General features: G+C 31.7%; 1 long non-coding RNA gene across 1 annotated transcript in view; it reads right to left on the bottom strand.

The window, feature by feature from the left end:
• Positions 1 to 8,612: 8,612 nt before the first annotated feature.
• LOC120782807 overlaps positions 8,613 to 21,325 on the bottom strand; it is a 44,607-nt gene continuing 31,894 nt past the window's right edge. The window contains exon 3 of the long non-coding RNA XR_005706278.1: positions 8,613 to 8,636. This is a non-coding gene — a long non-coding RNA (uncharacterized LOC120782807). The remainder of the gene's footprint in view (positions 8,637 to 21,325) is intronic.

The following is a 21,325-nucleotide window of genomic DNA, read 5'->3' as shown; positions in this document are numbered from 1 at the left end:
GATTGTATGGTAGATGTATGCTATAGATGTGCGATTTCAGCCATTCTGACAAATGAGCAGCTCCTTGGGGATAAAATGACGTTCACATAATTTCAGATGGATATCTCAAAAACTGAGGGGCTAGTTCACGTATACATATACAGACGCGGAAATGGCTAAATCGACTCAGCTCACCATGCTGAAGCAAACTGTTCAGGTTATAAAAACGCTTTTAAAGAAAAAAAGAATGTGCAGTCTTACTAAAATAATATAAAGAGTTTAGATGAACTAAATACTTTATTTAATTATTAATCTAAAAAGGTGAATATTTTGAAAGCTATATGGATACGTAAAATTTTGCTTCTAATCAGTATATTTATATTTAATACGGAATATTTTAAGTAGTGGAAGAAACAAGTGAGCCTAAGATGCCAAATAAACTTATATTAAACTAGGATTTGTATCATATTAATTTTAAAAATAACTAATTGCGTCTGTAAATTTCAGCAATGAATACTCGTCACTGTATTGACGAGCGGTGCATTTAATTTGTCTGTGGTAAACTAAGGGATGTTCACGACAACGCAAACAACATACAAGTAGTTCGTATATCAAAGCAAGAATAGTTACTTTTTCCAATGGCAACGCCATCATTTATATGGATGGTAGATGTTGCAACAGAAGCTATGAGTAGAAAATACAATATTTTCGAACACATTGCACTCATTAGAGCTTCTACTCTCCTCGTATATTTCTCTTACATATGATTTTTACAAACAAAGACGGTAGTGAGAAAGATATTACGAGTTTCTTAAACAAATGTAAGGGTCAACGAGTGAACGGAGGATGCAAAAAAATCATTTCCACAGAGTGTGAAGCTTTGCTGTAAGCTTGGAATATTTTTGTGTTAACCTTCGTTCATTATTTCGGTGCTTGCGTAGAATCATTGCTTTATCACTGATGGCTTAAAAGACAAACTGCTGTTCCAAAAAATAAAGTAAATATATTTTATTTTAACTTAATATTTAGTATTGTTGGACTCAAGTAAACTAAAAACATATTAGAAACTACAAATTATAGAATTACTTCAGTAAAACTTTAGGTTTAAAGTAGTTTTAGTAAATTATTAATATAATTTATAGTGCAAAGTAAGAACCGCAAAAGTAGTCCACGTATCATAAGTGGCCTAAGTTTTAACAAATACATACTTACAATTTACAATAGATGAAGAATATAGAGGCATGAACTGCTACTTTTAGATTTATTCTGACCCTCGAACTCACATCACTTTGTACCGTTCTAGCGTATTAAAGAAGCTTGACAACAAATTTGGTTATAGCAGTCATTTGCAACAAATCCTCAGAAAATGCTGAGATGTCTCCTCCACAATGTCACAAAATTGACGGTTTTCTGCCACCAAATGTCTATAGTCAAGAATTCCTGAAGCTCATAGATTTTGTGAAGCTTGCTGCAGAAAACGAAAGAACTTTAATTTTTCTTAAAAAATTGTTATTCATTTAGGGATGCCACGTCGGCATTGATGTTGAGTGATAAAAAACGCGCCACTCAACGCTTTTATTTAAGTTTGCCAATTAGTCTGCATTTGAAGGTACATATGCACTACAAGAAGTCTTAACAAAACAATTTACACAGTACTTTGGGTTCTTCTTCGACATTTCATAATGTTGCTTTAGAAAACGAAAGCGATTTTCTTTATTTATCTTGGGCTAACAAGAAATTTTCGCACAGCTACAGCAACGTGCATTGGAGAAGTTAAGTAAAAGGAAATGCCGTTGACTTTGAATGTTTTGAGATAATAGAAGAGAGGAGAATGAAATCAGACGTAAAAATCCCAGACAGAAATTCATTGTTGTAGTGTGCAAACCTCATTGTGACTATTTAAGTTAATTAATGAAATCCACAGTTTAGGTTATTAAGCAAATTTGGCAACTTTGACAGTGAGTGAGAGAGCCGTTTATGAAGTAGTATAAACTGATGTAAAATATGATTAATTTCTTGTACGTGAAATGTAAAATGACTTTATATATTCATGAATATATGATCTTCAATACCTTTATTGTTTCTAATTGTAAAGAGTATCGTAATTACATAAACCAAACACAAAAATACCAATACGAGATAAAAGAAAACACATTACTAGAAGCATAGCATATGTTAAGCCCTGTGCTGATTAAACTAAAGGGATATAAAATGAAAGAGTTTCAAAAAAATACAAAAAGTTCACATCTGTGTCGAATAATGCTAAGGGATGGACAGCTGCCGTTATGAAACATTTTTGTAAATAATGGCTGCCGTTGGAACAAATGATTAGAATACATACTCAATTTCCATTGCCTTAGGGGAGGGATGGTAGTTAAAAACAATCATAAGCTTTAGTAAATGCTAAAAAAAATGTTCTTTTATAATAAATAATATTGTGTCTGTTTCGAAATAATGTAAGAAAAAATAATAATGGTGTAAGAAAGTAAAGCACAGAGGTATGTAAGGTAGTCGGAATTTTCGGTATCAACAGTTCATAGCTTTAGTTTTTTTCCTTGGTATACTGAGTTCTGTTCATTATTTATATATGTAAATATATTTTGTAAGCAGCGCAGCTCTACTTGCATGAAGTACATCCTCTTCTTGTTTTCCCCTCACGACCAATACGGGTTGCAGATTAGTTAAACTAATATGAAATTATATGAACGAATCCAGACTTTTAAATTTAAACATACAATTTTGAACTTTTGCCAAAAATTTACGAAGCACATCATTATTATGATGCACAACGGATGTGTCGGAGGTGGGTATAGAAGAAAACATGATGGTAGCGCACTCAGTTGAATCGAAAATTTTTAATTCGCCCAAGCATTGCCTTATGTATGTACGTGTGTTAAATTAAATGTAGGGGAACTGAGTGGGCGCGATCCCGTATACGTAAAAGCAAGATTTGCATATCAGTCACATCACCTTCGGAAAAGTCCAACTACCCCAAGTTAGCTTATTATAAGATTACACACTTTCTATAGCCAAATTTCGATGAGTAGTGTGAGTATTAGTGGATGTACGTGATGCAGTGAGTGTTATAAAGGCATGACGTTAGGTTAAATGAATTAGCTGGGGATGAAACATTTTTCAGTTTGAAATCAAATATATGGGAATCCTGAACTTTCAGAAATTTGTAAAATCTTTTTCATTTAAAATATCTTTAATACACGCACTAGTTTATATCTGTATTCATGGGAGCGTAATTTAACGATAAGTGCAAATTCATGCAATTTGTAACTTTCGCATGGTGTCAGCCACTAAAGACATTATATATGTATGTATATAACATTTGCTGCTATTATTCTGCTGCCTTTCTGATTGTTTTTCGCATGTGATATCTCGAACTTTTACCATTTTATCCATTTATAATTTTACCCAAAAACTGAATCCTCTAATTTTTTTTAATTTCTTATTTTTACTTGAGACAATATTTTTGTTTTGTAGAATCTTAGAAGCCGTTGTCTATATTTGAAAATTATAGCTTAAATACGAACTACTGACGGTTTCTTGAGATGTTAATTATAATTGTTTTATAAATTTAATTCACAATAACTTACTGAGACATCACGACTCCCTTAAATTTTTTTAACTGTTTATTTAAGGTTCATGTTGATATTCGGCCTCAGTATAATTTTCCCTACTGAATATTTTTTTAGTTGAGCGCAAACTGTGGTAACTTGCTGTAGTAACTTACATTCGGATAATAATTATATACTATGCTACAATGTAATCAATAAGAGAATACCATACATATGTATTTGCCTGAAAATTTACATTCAAACAATATTCAAAATTCTTAAAATTCAATAAATACTATTTACATACTATATATGTATATTCGTTATTCCATATCAAATTCAATTATAGTAATTTATTATGGAATTTTTAATGAACTTTAATGGCAAGTTCTGCTGTTTCGCTAGTGAAAGGTATCGAAATAATATATTTTATAATAATAACTGTATTCGAAATCACATTTCATTGCGTTTTCTGCTTTCTCGTAACCGAAATTTAATAAATAATCCTGGACTTGGGTAAAGCATTGCATGCCAATCTGATGAATGTGTAGATTACATTATTTTAAAAACAATATTCCCAAATGTAATTTAAAGAATATGGCGAAGAGTGTTCACTACTCTAAACAACAATTGGTCATTGGCCCTTGCTTGATGATTGTTGGAGTATAAGTTGAGCATTTGGCGATGAGTGAAATTTCCAGTGATTGCTTCACGTACCTTTGCTTCAAGTTCAACTTGCAAACATGCTTGTACAATGTACATACATATATCCCAGTAAACGGCTAGCTTGAAGTCATATGGTATGGTTTGAGGTTGTGTTACTGTCGTGTTTCGATGGTGTCGATATGTTCGCTTTCATATTCTGTTCTCTCGTCTACCATTTTCATGAATTTACAAGTAGCGACAAAGTGATTTTTTCAATTTTTTGTGCCAAATTTAAAAACGTATATACGCATAGGATACACTTTTATCAGAATATGTGATGCGTAAGACTTTAGAAAGCTTCTTTAACGTTTGCACCATGTGCAAAATGTTGTCTGTATATTTCATTAATGCAGTTTCTGCTCTGAATTTAAAATGTATGGTTGGTTCGCATTGTACCAAATTCGTTGTTATAAAACTACATATGAGAAGTAAATGAAAAGTCGCTTCAATGATTTTACAAATATAACAAGATGCCCTGTTTTGTTTCATATAAATACATATTCGTACCAGAAGCACCATATTAACTGCAATAAACAATTACAATAAGAAAATTCTCTTTCATACAAAATTGTTATCGATTTTTTTTTGTGAGCTATCCCACGAGGAAATAAATCTATCTATTTAATAATACGAGTAAATTTATTTCAAACTAGTTTTAAGATTATTTCGATTCCAACGTCTCCTACCAGAACTATTATAAGCTTAGACGGTATTGCATCTAGAAAAAAAAACTATGTACATATATTAGTTGAAAAGTACCTAAGCTCAGTTCCAAAGAATTGGTAACGTTTCACTCTCTCAAACAGTATTTAGGAGTATATGTTTAAAGTATTTTAAAATTTTTTAGTTTCAATTTCATATTAGGAGATCAAACCATGTTCAGCACAATTTCAAAGGGTTCACACAAAGAATTTTCCAAAGCTCTAATTAACATTTTACTAATCTCTACATTGCTCCATTCAAGATTATGAAAACAACACTGCTGTTATTTACTTTTATCAAATCTCATTACTTTCTAAATCCTTAATTCTCTTTTACTGTCATTATTCCACTTTAACTTTTCAGTGTTTATATATTTCTTTAAATAAATGGATAATGTTTTCTCTTTTTATAATCTTAAAAGAAATTTTTTTTTAATGAATAATCTTAATTTTCTGTCAGTAATATCATTAAGTAATTTGACTTAAATTCGCAAGAAATTTTCGAATGAATCTCTCATAATAGAATACAAGAGACAGCACTTGGATAAAATAAACTGTAGACACCACAGAGAAAAATTAAACATATACAAGGGTGTAGTGAGAGTGAATACAACGCTTGTAGAAATTATCATAAAAGTAAACATAAAATTCACTGTTCGACCTTGGAAAGTAGTAAAAAATTCTTAATGGCTCTCACTTTTTATATACAGAAAAGTCTGCGATGTTAAAGACATGTGACACGCTTTAACACCAAGCATATAACCGTTAAAATGCCAACAACAATAATGTCAAACCCAACAACGAAATTTCAATGCCAAATGGATTACAACAAACACTAAATATCTTAGTGCAACGGAGACTGGCCTTTATAATGAAGTGAATTGTGGTTTGAACAAAATGCTAAACAATGATGAGAGAGTCCCGCCTATCTTGCCCTCTTCCATTAAAATGCACTTATGAGTTTTTATATACCCTCACTGCTCGCCGGCTTGAGCTAGCTGAAATAAAATTGATTTTGTATTTTTACGAGTCTCGCAATATGTTTGATAGAAGTTTTGTTTTTACCTAACAATCATTTGTAACACCAGAAACTAATCGAGATAGGTATAAATTTTATATATCGTAATGATTAATATGACTAGATGAGTTCAAACTGTTTGTCCATTGGTCCGTGCAAACGAAACCTATAAAACAATAAATAAATAAGGAAGAACTAAATTCAGGTATTTCCCAACATTTCATGCTCTTTAAACTTGCAAGAATTAAAGCCTGGAAAGTACCTTCTGGTACATAAGGTTTGTTAGTTAAATGGGGTCTCCGGCGAGTTTTTTCTTACTCGTTTTCAGCACAAAAAGGTACCGCTATAAGAAAACACGGTTTTTCAATTTCATTATGATAACTCATATATTGGCCGATATATGAGGTATAAAGTCATCAGAAAGGACGAAAATCTTTATATTCAACCCCTTTGTAACATACAGATATACAACTAGCAGGAAATAATTCTCTCTGAATTTATACAAGTATATACGTATATATCTCACACAGTTTTGGTTTTATTTACGCAATTTTCAGTCCAATGCACTATTCGTGCAAAGCTTTTTCCTGATATAAAAATTCATTATTGATTTTTTACCGGAAAGTGAAAGAATCAAACAGAATTTAAAAATGTCAGGCCTCTTCCGATGGCCGATGTCATCCATTTTCACACTGTCGGTAGGAGTTCTTATAATATTTGAGCTAGGCAAACTTATGTTACATGAATATAAAAACTAGATATATTTAGACAACTTTGTGAATATATGTGGAGTTTGGTACTAAAGTTTGGTCAAATTAAACTACTGCCTCGCACCAAAATATCCGTTAAAATTTGATAATAAGCGTGACATCTCACAATTCGCTTTGTGTGTCAGAAACGACTCGACCAATTTCAACGAAATTTGGTGCACAAGTTATATGTGCATCTCTATGTATGAATATTGGCAAAATCAGACTACAATTAAATATACAACATTATTTTAAATTCTTCACTTTACAAAATATAAATCAAGTAGCAATAGGTATATCGGAGAAAATCTTTTCTCCACAACGTGTCAATTCAAAATTTTGAAGGCCGCAGATAACGAATATGTGGACTTCAGTACCTATGACTGGAAATATCGGTCACGCTCTGAGATATATTAATGAAATACGAAAATAATCTTTTCCTCATAATTATTTTACCTGTTAATGCAAATAGTTCAGTATTTTCCTAAACCTCCTTATAGCTATTTTGATAATTTCCAAAGTTCCGGTTACTTTGTACAGCTTATGGTGATCAGTATGTGCTATATATTAATGAAATTTAACGGAAATGATTTCTTAACTATAATATGAATGAGTTTTGTTGTCTAATTAAAATATTCGGGAACAGCCTTAGCCCTTATTTCAAAACGAATTCGTTTACTCGAGTCTGGAAAAAAATTTTATATTTTTAAACCAAAATCATTTGAAAAATATATAATTGCCATTTAGAAACGATTACTTAATAAATTCAATAAATTGAGGGAGCATATTTTTCTTATGCATATATGGATTTAGAACAAAATCGGGTGAAAAGTCGCCCTAGACCCATACAGCTAACAGGCCTTATGTACCCGAAGGTACTTCCCTGCGTTGAACCCTTGCAGTTTATAAAATGTTCGGTGATACCCGAACTTAGCTCTTGCCTACTTGTTCTTTATGGTTTCTTGTAACTCTACGCAGGCATCTATACATAACCTGGAACACATTAGATGAGGAACGAACGAAGCCTATTTTTGCTAATGGTTTTATTTTTCTTCACTACACATTCTTAACGAAAAAGGTTTAGTTTGGAAAGTAATGCTGCAAATACATATATATATTCCTGTATGAAGGTTAGTTCTAAAGTTGGTTGTTGTTCTGAGTAAGCACAAAAGCAATCCATAAACTCCACATTTTGATATTTTAAGTAAATTTGCATTTAGTTTCGAACACCTTTAACATATAGATATACAAGTATTTAGTTAAACCGAAACTTAATTAATGCCAATATGATCATATCATTTATAGTGTAAGTATATCAACATTGTTAAAATTTGCAAACATATTACTCAACTAATCAATACCTTTCAACACAAAATACACTAACTACACATATAGTATTTTATTTAACTAATATATTAATTAAGTTATATTTTTATAAAGAATCGTGTATATTTAGACTAAGTTTTATCAAAACATAAGGATATTCGGAATATAAGTAAACACAACTCAAATCAAATATACACTAAATAAAGATAATTTTGGAAACATTTTATATTCCTTAGTATAAGAAACTTTTTAATAAGTCAGTCTTTAGACTGTTACTTTGTGAACAATTTATTCATTATTATTATATGTGATTGTGTTTTAAATTCCATAACAATTGACAGACACATAACCTTCAAATCACTATATGGACTACGTTTTCTTTTTGTTTTTTAACACACTTCTTCATGTCCTTGGGCAACCCTTTTAAATGCAATTTATGGAGAAAGTGTGTTCTCAAGGTTAGAATATTGATTTACAGAAAAAATGTATTTTGAGCTCACTTTGGCTTATTGTATATTCATTGTTCTTATAGAATACTAATTTGAAGAACTGAACAAGAACTTACCCTTTAATATGAAAGGATGAATCCTTGCTGTAAATATAAAAAGGAAAAATTTGGTTATTTAGAATGAAGGAAAAAAAATATTTAATCACATTCGTCAGAAAAGCAATTACGAAAACCAAGGGAGAAAAATAAAAGGTTTGAATATTCTTACTAATATTCGGAACATAATTATGTACCATATACGAGTATGTGTGTATGCAAATATATTTATATAACCAATCTGAAATTCTCACATAGGCAGGTAATACTCAAATATATGTATTCAGCTTTGATTTGTTTCAAATAATTACTCGCACGGTAAACATTCATTTTAATTTTATCCCATAGCAAGAAAGCCAGACATGTATGCAGTACATATAGAACACAAGTATACACGTTACCCACATTGTTATTATTTTTTGCCGGTTTAGAAAAAAATTTAAATACAAGACAAATACGTGACCACCTTGTAAAAGGTGTATCCGCCACAACCGGTCGAAGTAAATTTATATTTTAATGTTATTCATTGAACTGGTATCTACAAGTTAGTAAGTTATAGATGTCACGACTACTCAGAAATGTAAAGCATTAGTGTGTGTTGCGACGAACAGTATCTCCGAGATACGAGCCGCTTATAAATCAATGAATTGTCGCCATCTCATATGTATATGCATTAGGCACCTGGTTTGTTGCTCGTATGTCGGTACCTAAAAGAAGACATATTCATATGGAGGCCTTTTAATGGAGTGGAAACAAAAGGGCATAATTTTAAAATACTTTAGTGACTACAGTGTTTATATTCCATTCTTCTTTTTGTAATTTGAGAAAGGAATGCAAATCAAATACGTAGCTTATTAGTATGTAAATCGTATAAATAAATTTAATAAAATATGGTCACTATAGTTGACTACGCAAAGAGTTCCTTGTCAATGCCAGTGATACTGATCAGCCTAGTTCTAGTGAAGCCACTACTTAACGGTAATGACGTATACTTGTATACGACTGAAAAGCAACAGCAGCATAGCCTTTCTGAAATGGGGAAGCTGCTTTTTACTAAGTATTTTTGTTTATCATAATTACATTTGTTCAAGTATTAATCTATGTCAATCCGACTTTTATGTAAATCCTCTCTCACAACAGTTGCTGCTACCAAAATACGGAGGTTAATACTTATAGGGGTAGGATCTGGTGTCCGCCAATCCATTTCATTCTTAACATTCAAAAATAAATTGTTTAATTTAAAGACATCATATACGAACAGTGGGACGGAAATGACAAATTAAGATAAATATTTTGCGAATATTTTTTGAAAAAGAATAAATCAGCAACAATATTTTCGCTAATATTTATTATTCTACGAGTATATGAATATGAATATGAATATATCAAAACATAGAATGTTTCCCTTACTTCTCATATGTGTAATAACGTTAGGAATACTGGTCTACAGTGATTTTATTGCCATAGATAACTATAAAATCGATTTTAGATATACTTGTACCCACAGTTCATGAAACTATTAATGGTTTTGTAAGATTTCTTGTGGTTTATTTTTAAATTTTTATTTTCATTTTACTTAACAAAAATCATAAAACAGAAAACAAAATAATTGTAATGACAGTTTTGAATAAATAAGGAGGCATCGAAGTAAACAGAGAGGCAAATGTCGAAAGTACATATATGTTTCATTATAATGAAATGCATTTTAAATGATTTTTTATAATTTTCTAGTACACACAATTTTCCACAGTACGCTCATAACTTTGGTAAAATCGATATAATTTAGTAAATTTAGCAAATATTCCCCCCTTCAACTTTTTCATACTAAGTTTCGGAAAATTTCCACAAATGTCAATAAAATAATATTTTCAAAGGTCCAACCCTTTGACAAACTATTTTATTATACCTAGCCTGATCAAATATTAAATCACAGCGCTCATTTTGAGAAAATATGTATATCAGATGTTGATGATTAACCCTCTATTCGAATAAAATGGTAGACTGTACCCGGATATCGGCGACATCATGTTTTCTGATTTGTCCATACAAACTACTTTTGTAACGGAAGTGAGAGTAAAATTAGATATTTTATAGATTGAAACTCAAGATATCTCCACGTTTGGTTTTTAGTACAACCTTAAAACTTTCCGCATAATTTTCCCCATATTTATGGTAAGGATTCTTATAGAGCAGATCACGTGTTATTCATATGCGCGAAAAAAGTACGCAGAATCTAATCATGATTGCAAAATTAAATTGTGATTACTAAAAAGCCGATAATTACGTTCAGTCTTTTCATGAACAAGTTGGCAATCTGTCCTCTCGAAAGTATCAAACTTGGAAAGACATCAAGGGTAACAAACGAACTTTTTGTAGAGCTGTGTAATAGGTTTAAATATAGGAATATTAAAGATAAAAGTTGGATATGGGTGTAATATGTTGACAAATAACACATTAGCCTCCTCTTATAGAAGTCCACATATTTTATACGTTTGAGCTGTAAATTCCATGAAAATGTTAAGTATACATTATTTGTGATAGTGACATTTTCGACAGAAACTAATCATAGTCGGATTTATTAAGAGCAAATAACTTCAGTTTATTCAATCATGCACCACTAAGTCTTATTAAAGTAAATGTGCCTACGGAATAAATACTTTTATTTAAAAATGAAATACCATTTCATATTTCGAGTTTACGAATTTTACTCCAAATTCTCATGGCACTGACACTTGTTGGAAACGAATGGAGCGACCCCTTCATTACAAAGCCACACTTGCGTGTCATAGTAGCACAACGCAAAAACTTGCTTCATTCATTCATTAAAAATAAATGCATTATATTTGTTTTAATCGCTTGTGTACCACTCGCCGCCTGTTTTCTTTCAATCAAAAAATGCATTTCACTAACACTTATACCAAGGTACACGAAAAACCTCCTGCAAGGATGATTAAACAAAACAGTAGTGATAACGTCTGTAAATATGTTATTACATGCTTATAAATGTTTAGTATAAAATCGTGAGAAATTAATTCTGAAACTATAGTAACATAAAGACTATAACTTATTGCAGATTAATTCAAAGGTTAGGTATGAAACATAAAATTTAACGTTCTTAAACCATGGATGATGTGTATATAAAGGCCCGAGTTGTCTAAAAATGTATGCATGAAATGAAAGGGAGTAGTAAGTTATTAATTAATTTTATGAAACTGAATTAGATTTTCAATTTAGAAAACATTTGACTGTAAATTAAAGCCGATTTAGATCTAACTCTCAATAAAATTGAAAAATTCTCTGTTTCTCTTACCTCCTTTTTCAAATAAGTTGTACTTGTATATAAAATCCTATTACGTAGTAATAGTTTCAACTTAAAAAGAAACTTTTACATGTTAGAGAATGTTTTTTACAATGAGCAGCTGTAATGTTGGCACTAATATTTGAAATTATTCAAAGCTCTAACAAGTGTAACGTTATTTTACCAGTAAAAGCTTAAAATAGCTCCGATATATCAGGAATCAAAGCTAAGGAAATACCTGAAGATGTAATATGTCAATCAGGGGATCGGAATCCAAGCAATTCTTTATATACACATACATATAATATATATAACTCATAAACTGGCCGACATTATCGGTTTGTTAGAAAGAAGAAAATCATTGTATGTAGTATATGGGAGTTGGGATAGTATCGACCCAAATCGATTATCATTTTTGGTCATAAGGTGTTATACTTTAAAAGAATTATTAGAGCAAATGTTTATCCCGTTATATTAATTACTCCTTGAATTGTACACTGGAAAGAGAAAGAATCAAATGGAATTTAAAATTGTGTTATATAGGAAGTAGGCGTGGTTGTGGAACGATTTCACCGATTTTCGCGCTACAACATAGGAATATAAGAAAAATATCACACACGATAACATGTGCCAAAGACTATATCTTATTAAAGTGCTTTGTCATGGCATTTTATATGTTTTCCGTTAATTGAGTTTTGTGGGTGTTTCTACTCAAGTTAAAGCTTTCCACAGAAATTCCAAGTCAGGGTGATGGTACTAAGTCAGTATAGTAAAACCCTCAAAGGGTTTGGCGCTCGTATGTGTCAGTTTTTTTTACGACCTTTTAAATTTTTTCTTATGTTATAGTGAACGAAAATAGGGTACCAAATATAGTGTGTAAAAGCTGCTACAACCGTCTAATGGATTGGAAAAATAGATAATAGTGGTTCGCGAGTTATGTTAAACTACGTTTTTGCCAAAATGTTACAACTAAGTGAAAAAACATCAAGATAAGGAAAAAATTTAAAAGGTCATAAAAAAACTGACACATACGAACGCCAAACCCTTTGAGGGTTTTACTATACTGACCTAGTACCATTACCCTGACTTGGAATTTCTCACCCCCAGACAATAATCCCAAAAATGTTCCACAGTAATATTTACAATATGTTCGGAAATTTTAATTTATCTTACTTTGTTATTTGTTTGGCTGGAGGGGTTTAACTTTATGATTTTGTAACCGATTTAAGAAATGTTTAACTTTAAACTATGATTTTATTTTTTATACATATTTCATCATTTAATTTACAGCATAAAATCAATACAGAGTTTGCTCATTTTACTAAATCTTTCTATTATTTATTCTGGTTCCACTGCAATTTCGTTGTTTATGTTGATGAGTGCTAAGCCGTTCAATCTTTTCTGGAGCATCGTTGTTCTGAGCCAAGTCTTGATTCGGCGCAAAGAAGAAAATGATCGTTCAGCGCTAGCATTTATGGCTGGCAAAGTGCTGAGGCTAAGGCAAAAAGCACTTGTGTTCTCGTAGACATTTTCATTTTCCATGGTTGTTGAAATAGCGCTACGTCTGCTTTGAGCTTCGTTTTTTGCAGTTCTTTGTTTGCGGGCAAAATTTTCCCAAAACGACTAATTAGGCATTCAATGAGTACAATTAAATCTTTTTTTTTTCCAAATTTAGGTTAAATTTTGGTAACAGCTGACTCAAATTGAAACTTTCAAGAACTTCATTGGAAAACCGCGTTTTGAAATCTTGCATGCAGAAACCCTGTAAAAGTCTTCACAGCTTTGAGATAGGTGATTGTTTCGATGACTCTGACGGCCACATGTTCCGGGATTTTCCACTTAAACATCTAATTTTAAAAAAAATTGCATTAAAGTGATGATCAGCATGGATTCTTCGCGTGTTCAGTGTTGCAACCAATGTTGTTATGACGTTTGATGCTTTTTTCTGTAAGTTGATAGTACTGTTAGTGACATCTATACTAAATTTCACGTCAAAATATTCATTAGTATTTGAGATACGAGTTCTTTTTGTGAGGTTCTAAAAGATAATTCTTCGATTTTTACTATGTCTGAATTTATTGAACAAAGAAGTGCGATAATGCACCATCTCATACTGCATTGGTTATTTCTGATCATTTCGTCACATTTTAACTAATATCGTGATGTATGTAACTACTGCATTCGCCTGACACACTTACACACTGGTAAGTAAGTGGAAATAATGTGTAACCTTTTACTATTGAGGGAGGAACTCTCCCTCAGTTCGCCCCTGACTATATAGGCTTCTTATAGGCATAATTTCCATATTTCACGAACCTCTTAAGATATAACTACAATTTTGCTCGGTACTTCCTTCGACGATGTGAAAATGGGTAGAATTGGCGTATAACCACGCCCACTCCCCATTTTGACAGAATCATTAAAATTTATTCCCGAGATGGTACAAAAAAGCTTCATAGAAATGGGTGTGACATCGCCCAATTTTGGGTACAATCCCATACCTCAGTAACTACTTGCCCACTTCAAACCATATCATCTTCATATATCTCAGTTTCGAATTCTATATGATTCTTTCACTTTACACTTTATAAATTAAATACGAGTAAATAAAAACCCTCTTTAAATCAATGACCAAAGTCGAAATAAAACTTTGTACACAAAGTGTAGTTAAGGTATGCATTCTAACGTCCAAAAATAGGCGTAAGTGGACTATAAAAGTTCTCTTGGTACTTATTTTTCTGCAAACAATATGTGAACGTATAACAATAATATAAAATATAGCTTAATTCAGAAAATGTGCGATATTAAAATAAAGTAGAATGAAATAAATTAGATTTCTTTAAAATAAGTAAGCAATGTTTAAGTTCAGGTGCAACATAATACTCTCGCACGCACGGTTAAGTGATATGCGAGATTTTCTTATATAGTTTATTTAAAAGAAGGAAGAATTACATCCAATCACAAGTAAAAAGATACACTATTATAAGAACGAAGTTCTTTCGAAATTCCATTAAAAGTTCTAATAAATTAACCGATACTGCATATGTATACATTCAATCGGAAACTCGAAAATATTTATATTAGTTATGTGTTGCTATTGAGAATGATCACCTAACCGCTGTTCGTATTACCTAAAACTAATCGAGATAGATATGGTGTAATATATATTTAACGAGCTGAATCCGATTGTTTGTCTCACCTCGCCATATAAGCTGCAATATGAGTAAAATTTAGATATCTTCATGAAATTTTGTACATGTTATGGGCATAATCCACGCCACGCCATTAATCAGTTGCCATTACTAAGCTGCAAATTAAGATACTGTAATTGGTACATTGAATAACGAAAGACATTTATAGTTTGAAATTTTTGTAAAGTGGGCGCGCCCCACCCCTTGTAGGTTTAGTGTATGTATCACCCAAAGCAAAAGACAAGACATTTCGGCACCTCTTGCCACAGCGTGAAAATAGGGTAAATCGAATGATAGATAACCACTCCCACTCATTAAGGTGAAATCACACATCTCCGGACTCCTCGACCAACTTCAACCCAAATTGGTAAATATCATTATAATGACATTCCCATGTTACAGTGCGAGGATGGACGAAATTGGAATACATGCACAAATCAGCTAATTTAAGTTCCACATCGTTTTTTTCACGGACCAGAATACAAATATAATGAAATTAAACTTTTGACGAATAATTCCTTTAAGGAATGCCATCTCAGAAACCGAATAAGTGACCCCCGAAACTTGAACCTCACTTTTAACCTAAAATATCAGTCGATATGAATCAGGTCAATATATTTCTTAGCTCCCTTATACCTAACGGAAAGATTTTTGAATTTATTCCCATATATCGGTCAATATGTGAGGTATCTTAATTAAACTGATTGAGCGTGTTCTGCTCCCAACGGTGTACTTTAGTGCCTAAGCTGGATAAAATCGGGAGAAAATTTTCTCTAATTTCCACATGGTTGAGTACATTTTTATGTGGGTGTAACCCCGTCTTCTAATAAGTTTAATTTGCATGCTTCATAACCTAACGGTCCTGGGTGGAATGTTTTTAGAATTATATGGTACAGCGAATAAAATGGTGAGATCTTTAGCAATTCTAACCTCCATATAACGACGCTACTCTAACTACTTAAAATGCGATTACTGCATAAGCATCAAGTTTAACAGTAAGAATAATACTGTATTGAGTATTATACAAAAATAACTATTGATACTCTGGTCATGCTGCTGCATGCGTGCTGTCTTGGATATACTGCAGTTTTGAAGAAAAGCTGGACACATGTTAGATTAATTGTAATTTTTGTTATTTCAGTTGACTCTACGTCAAATATACCGATAAATGAGATATGTTTATGTTGTTAAGAGAACATTTCATATTCTACATAAAGGACAATGAAGGAAGGGCTAAGTTCGGGTGAAACAGAACATTTTATACACTTGCCACTTGTAGGAATCAAATCCGGCGAAATTCCTTCGGGTGCTGGAAAAACTTTATATTAGAAATATGTTGCGAAAGAATTAAGCATCCAAGTTACAATCGATTTCGACTTAATTTTATTACTATATTTTAGATCGCGTCAGATAGAATTATATTAAAAACGTCGTCAAATAAGATATGTGTGATATGGGATATTAATTCGGCCAGTCAACAGGAGGATCGGAAATCATTATTTATTAAGGATATGAGACTTTGGCCAAATGAATATGATTGGAAATTAATTTAATTTCATTAAAAAGTCGTATTCCCCATATATTCGGTATCTGGGGTACTCAATTACATAAGTTATCGTTTTGGTCCGATTTGGACACTTTTTGGTCACAAGGTGGAAAAGGAAAGAATCGAGTGAAATTTAAAGTTGGGATATATTGTAATCCGATATAATTTGTTTTCACACTTGAACTTAGGAATCTCAAGTTTATATATTCTACCGAATTTGGTGGATATCAATCGAGTAGGTCCTAAGATATGGCTTTTAACCGAAAATGTTTAAAAAATTTTAGCCCGCAGATATTTCTTGTTATGATACTTTATAAATTTTCGTTTAATGGAGTGTTGTGAGCGTGCCAGTGGTCCGATACACCCATCCACGAACTCGTTTTCACTTTTTGCAAGGTAATAAGGTAACGTGTCCCAAGTTTCATTAAAAAGTCTTAATTTTTACTCAAGTTTGAACAGACAGACAGTTACTCGGATTTCAACTCATCTCATCATCCTGGTCATCCCAGCATCTAACTCGATTAATTTTAGGTCATACAGAAAATTGTTAGGTGAACAAAATTTGGTTTCAAATTTAAAATTTCAAGGTACATACATATGCACATTCGATTAACGATTTTTTTATTTTGTACACTCGTCTCGAACATATGTATATTCACGGTTTCAGCTAAGTTACATATAGCTTATTTATTTTTTTTATGAGAAATACAAATGCTTGACGAGCTTTGCCTATTCGGAAATTGCCTGCTATCGAAAAAATGGATCAAAGAATTTACATTGAACTTTGGTTTCGATGTCATAACCATGTATTCATGATTAGTCACCAGTTATTACTCTCTTAAGCAAATGTGGATCGCCGTTGACATCGTTCAACATTTCATTTGAACAGACCTCGTATATGTAGCATATGGGATTTGGGGGTATTGACCCCATTTTATTTATTTTTGCCAATATTACATACTATTAATATGCCACACACTAATCAAATGCTCCGTGGATTTCATTAAAGGACCTGACTTGGCTTCATGACTCTGGGGGCTGGGTCAAGCTTATACCGATTTTATCAATTTTAAACACAGAAATACACCGCTAGGAGAAAAGTACGCGCACTAAATTTAATTAAGATAACTCACATATTGGCCGATATATGGTAACATAAAGTTCTGTTTTATGGGAAGTAGGCGTGCTTGTAGTCCGATTCGCACTGGATTATGGGAATATCAAAATAATACCAAATCTAGTTGAAATGTAGGTCCGGATATATGTTATTTCACTATTACCAATTTTGTCACCGGCTCCAATAATGTTCTCTTGCACCTGGATGAGAACTCTAACTTCTTATTTAATTTATCTCACTTTGAGGAGTTTTTAACAAAACCGTAATGTACATATGTAATGAGCGTTTTCAACTATTTTCTTTCTATAGTAAGACGGGTAGAAGAAAACATAATCTCTCTTGTGCTCCAGAAATTACCCATTTTAATAATGCAGCCATTTATGTTTTTTCTTTTTCATTGAGTTGTTTATTTAATTTTCTTCATATTTACTTAATACGTACAATTATGTATATAACTTTACATACTTGCTGTTATTCCAAGCCTGCGCTTAATTTATTAAAATGACAATATATAGTAATATATTCATCTGTATTTTTGTTTCCTCTCCCCTTAATAGTAAATGCAGAGATTCAATTTTCAAGATAAATTTTTTCATATGAATTTACATAGTTTCGTGTTTTCTATATTATTTGTTTTGTTTATTATTGAACTTTTTCTCATTTTTGCTTCTTCTTATGGCTGTAACGAGAAACTTTTGTGATTATTCACATGCGTCAAAGCATTCTGCAAGGATTTAATCAAATAACTTCCATATATTTTTAAGGATTAAGAGAGTTGACAAAACTATACTTTGGTTTAATGATTTCGAATAGAGGAAGAGAGGAAGAGAGAGTTTAAAGGATAGAATGGAGGTGATAAGTGGAAAAATATCCGTTCTCTTGTTTGTATAAAAGTATAATACATAATACAAAATACTTGCTTGGAGAGATAACTTCCAATTTGTCGCATATTTTCTTATATATATGAATTTATTTTCATTCGTTTCGATGACGCAAGACGCCTTGTATGTCCATTATACGTTTCTGTTTCTATATCCAGGCACAATACTTCTATCCTCTAGGGTCCCAGATAAAAATTTTCACAAAACTTTTGAATTTTCGTTCAAACTATCTGCTCTGAACATTCATACTATACACATGTACATATGTATATACCAATTTCTATGCACGCATAGAAAATATTCGTAAGCATAATTTACCATTTGTTTACTAAACTTGGTAATTAAAAATAAATTATTTGAGGTTTGTTGATAACATCGATATGTCTGCTTATTTTTAAAGGCAGGCCAAACAACGCAGCGGCGTAATGTCTACCACATTTGTTTAAAATGTATATTGGCATCTTTAGAACCTTAATTATTACAATGTCAAACAGCACTAAACTAAAATAATGCGATACTCCAACTTTGAAAGTATACTTTTGCCTAGTATTGTCAATTGCTCCTCCTATTCTTCCGACTCTTTGAAAAGATTAAACGAATAAATTGTTAAGAAAAAATTAATACTAATTAATACCATTAAACTTTAGCATGAAAAAAACATGGGTGTGAAGAAAGAACTACTGGAAAACTATACAATTTTGCAATAGGCAGTGGTTAAATTGATGATTTTATATAAGATACAATTAAGCTTAAACTATCTACATATGTATTCTGCCATTCTCCTCCATCGAGTTCCAACTTCTGTGCTAGAACAGTCCTTCAACTTGTGTTTCAATCCGGAATACAAATTTATTTACAACTGTTTTCCACCTGGAGCTATTTTCTGCGCTCTAGTCATGGGGTCCTTTATATGTTCCCTTATGCCGCATTAGTATGCCCCACAACAACTTCAATTGAATCCGCAAAACAACATTAATTACTTTTATTGTTCATTATCGAAAAAATTATATTCAGGATCACAACTCCTTTGGTGTTTGATACAATTAAATTGTCCTAACCTAAGCTGTTATATTGGGTTTATTTACAATCAAATACATATTATATGTATATTTTCATTGCATATGAAACCACTATTTAAAGGGTCTTACGTAAGTCAATAAAAAACAAAACCGAGTGCATATAAAATGATTTAATTTAAAATATATCTTTAGACTTTCATAGTCGATATTTGCAAAAGTTCGCTACACATGCATTCGTATACAAAAACACTATAAGTACACGCTTTACGATATTTTTTGTATTTTCATACCACAAAATGTAGATATACAAATACAGGTACACCTGCGGCTTCGCGGAACTTACCAATAAATTTTCTTCAATTGTTTTTAAGTTGTTGTAAGCACAAGTAAACTATATTTTATTATCTAATTATAATTATTATTTTTAAACACGTTTATTGAGTAAAACACAAAATAGCTTTTTTTTTCTTATAGAAAAGCGGCCGTATATAGTTATACTTGTATAAATTAAATTAAAACAAGTAAAGAAGAGCTAAAAGTTCGGGTGCAACCGAACATCATATACTCTTGCAACTTGCATGAATCAAAGCTAGGGAAATACCTTAAGGTGTAAAACGTCAACCAGAGGATCGGAATCCAAGCAATATTATATATATATACATATATAATACAACTCGTACACTGACCAACATATTCGCCATAAGGTTTGTTAGAAAAACGAAAATCATTATACATAGTATATGAGTGTTAGGATAGCATCGACCCGATTTTATCTATTTATAAAAATACCACATACTATTAACAAACCACATACCAAATGTTCCGTTGATTTTATGACGTACCTCAAATGCAATCACCAAACCAATCATCAGTTGTATGTTGTTGATATTAGTTATATGGAAGATAGGTAAAGTTTTCGCCCAATTTTATTTATTATAAGCTTAAGGATATGTACACTGTTATGACTTAAACACGCTCTCTCATTATCATTTAGATAACTCACATATTGGGCGGTATATGCGGAATGAAGTCACCCATAAGTTGGAAAAACTGTATATAGATACTAGGGTCCACATATTCGGTACCTATGGACTTGAACAGTTTTGGTTGGACTTGCACATGATTTGGTTATAAAGTAGAATACTTTAAAGTAATTATTCGTGCAAAGTTGTAAACTGTTAAATAATGACTTCTTGGTTTGTATACTGGAAAGTGAAAGAATCCAATGGAAGTTACAATTTTGTGGCTTTAGTGGTTTATACTATATGTACATTAAACTTATTAGAAGGCGGGGCCACACCAACTTTTGCATATATACTTTTTTTTGCTATAAGTGCTCCTTGCTACTACGATATTCTGTGCTAAGAGTTTTATATCTTAATAATACAGACCCTCGGATTTTAACTCGTCCCGTCATCCTGATCATTTATATATTATATATGTACATAACACTATATGTATCTATCTTGATTAGTTTTAGGTGATACGTACAACCGTTGCTAGAGTATAAATATAAAAAATATCCTGTTTTTATAGCATATCAGTCTCCTATATTTTGAGCTCATTTTGTAATGCTTACTAACATTCAAATGATTTAGTCTATAACTGAATGTGTATTGTTTTAAATTTTTTTGATAAATAACATGTCACGAATTTATTTCTAAATAAGAAATACCGCTATGACT

The sequence above is a fragment of the Bactrocera tryoni genome, chromosome 1 (genome assembly GCF_016617805.1).
Source record: "Bactrocera tryoni isolate S06 chromosome 1, CSIRO_BtryS06_freeze2, whole genome shotgun sequence".
Taxonomy (NCBI): Eukaryota; Metazoa; Arthropoda; class Insecta; order Diptera; family Tephritidae; genus Bactrocera; species Bactrocera tryoni.
Note: the sequence above shows the minus strand (reverse complement) of the source record. Positions and strands in the feature narration are given on the sequence as shown.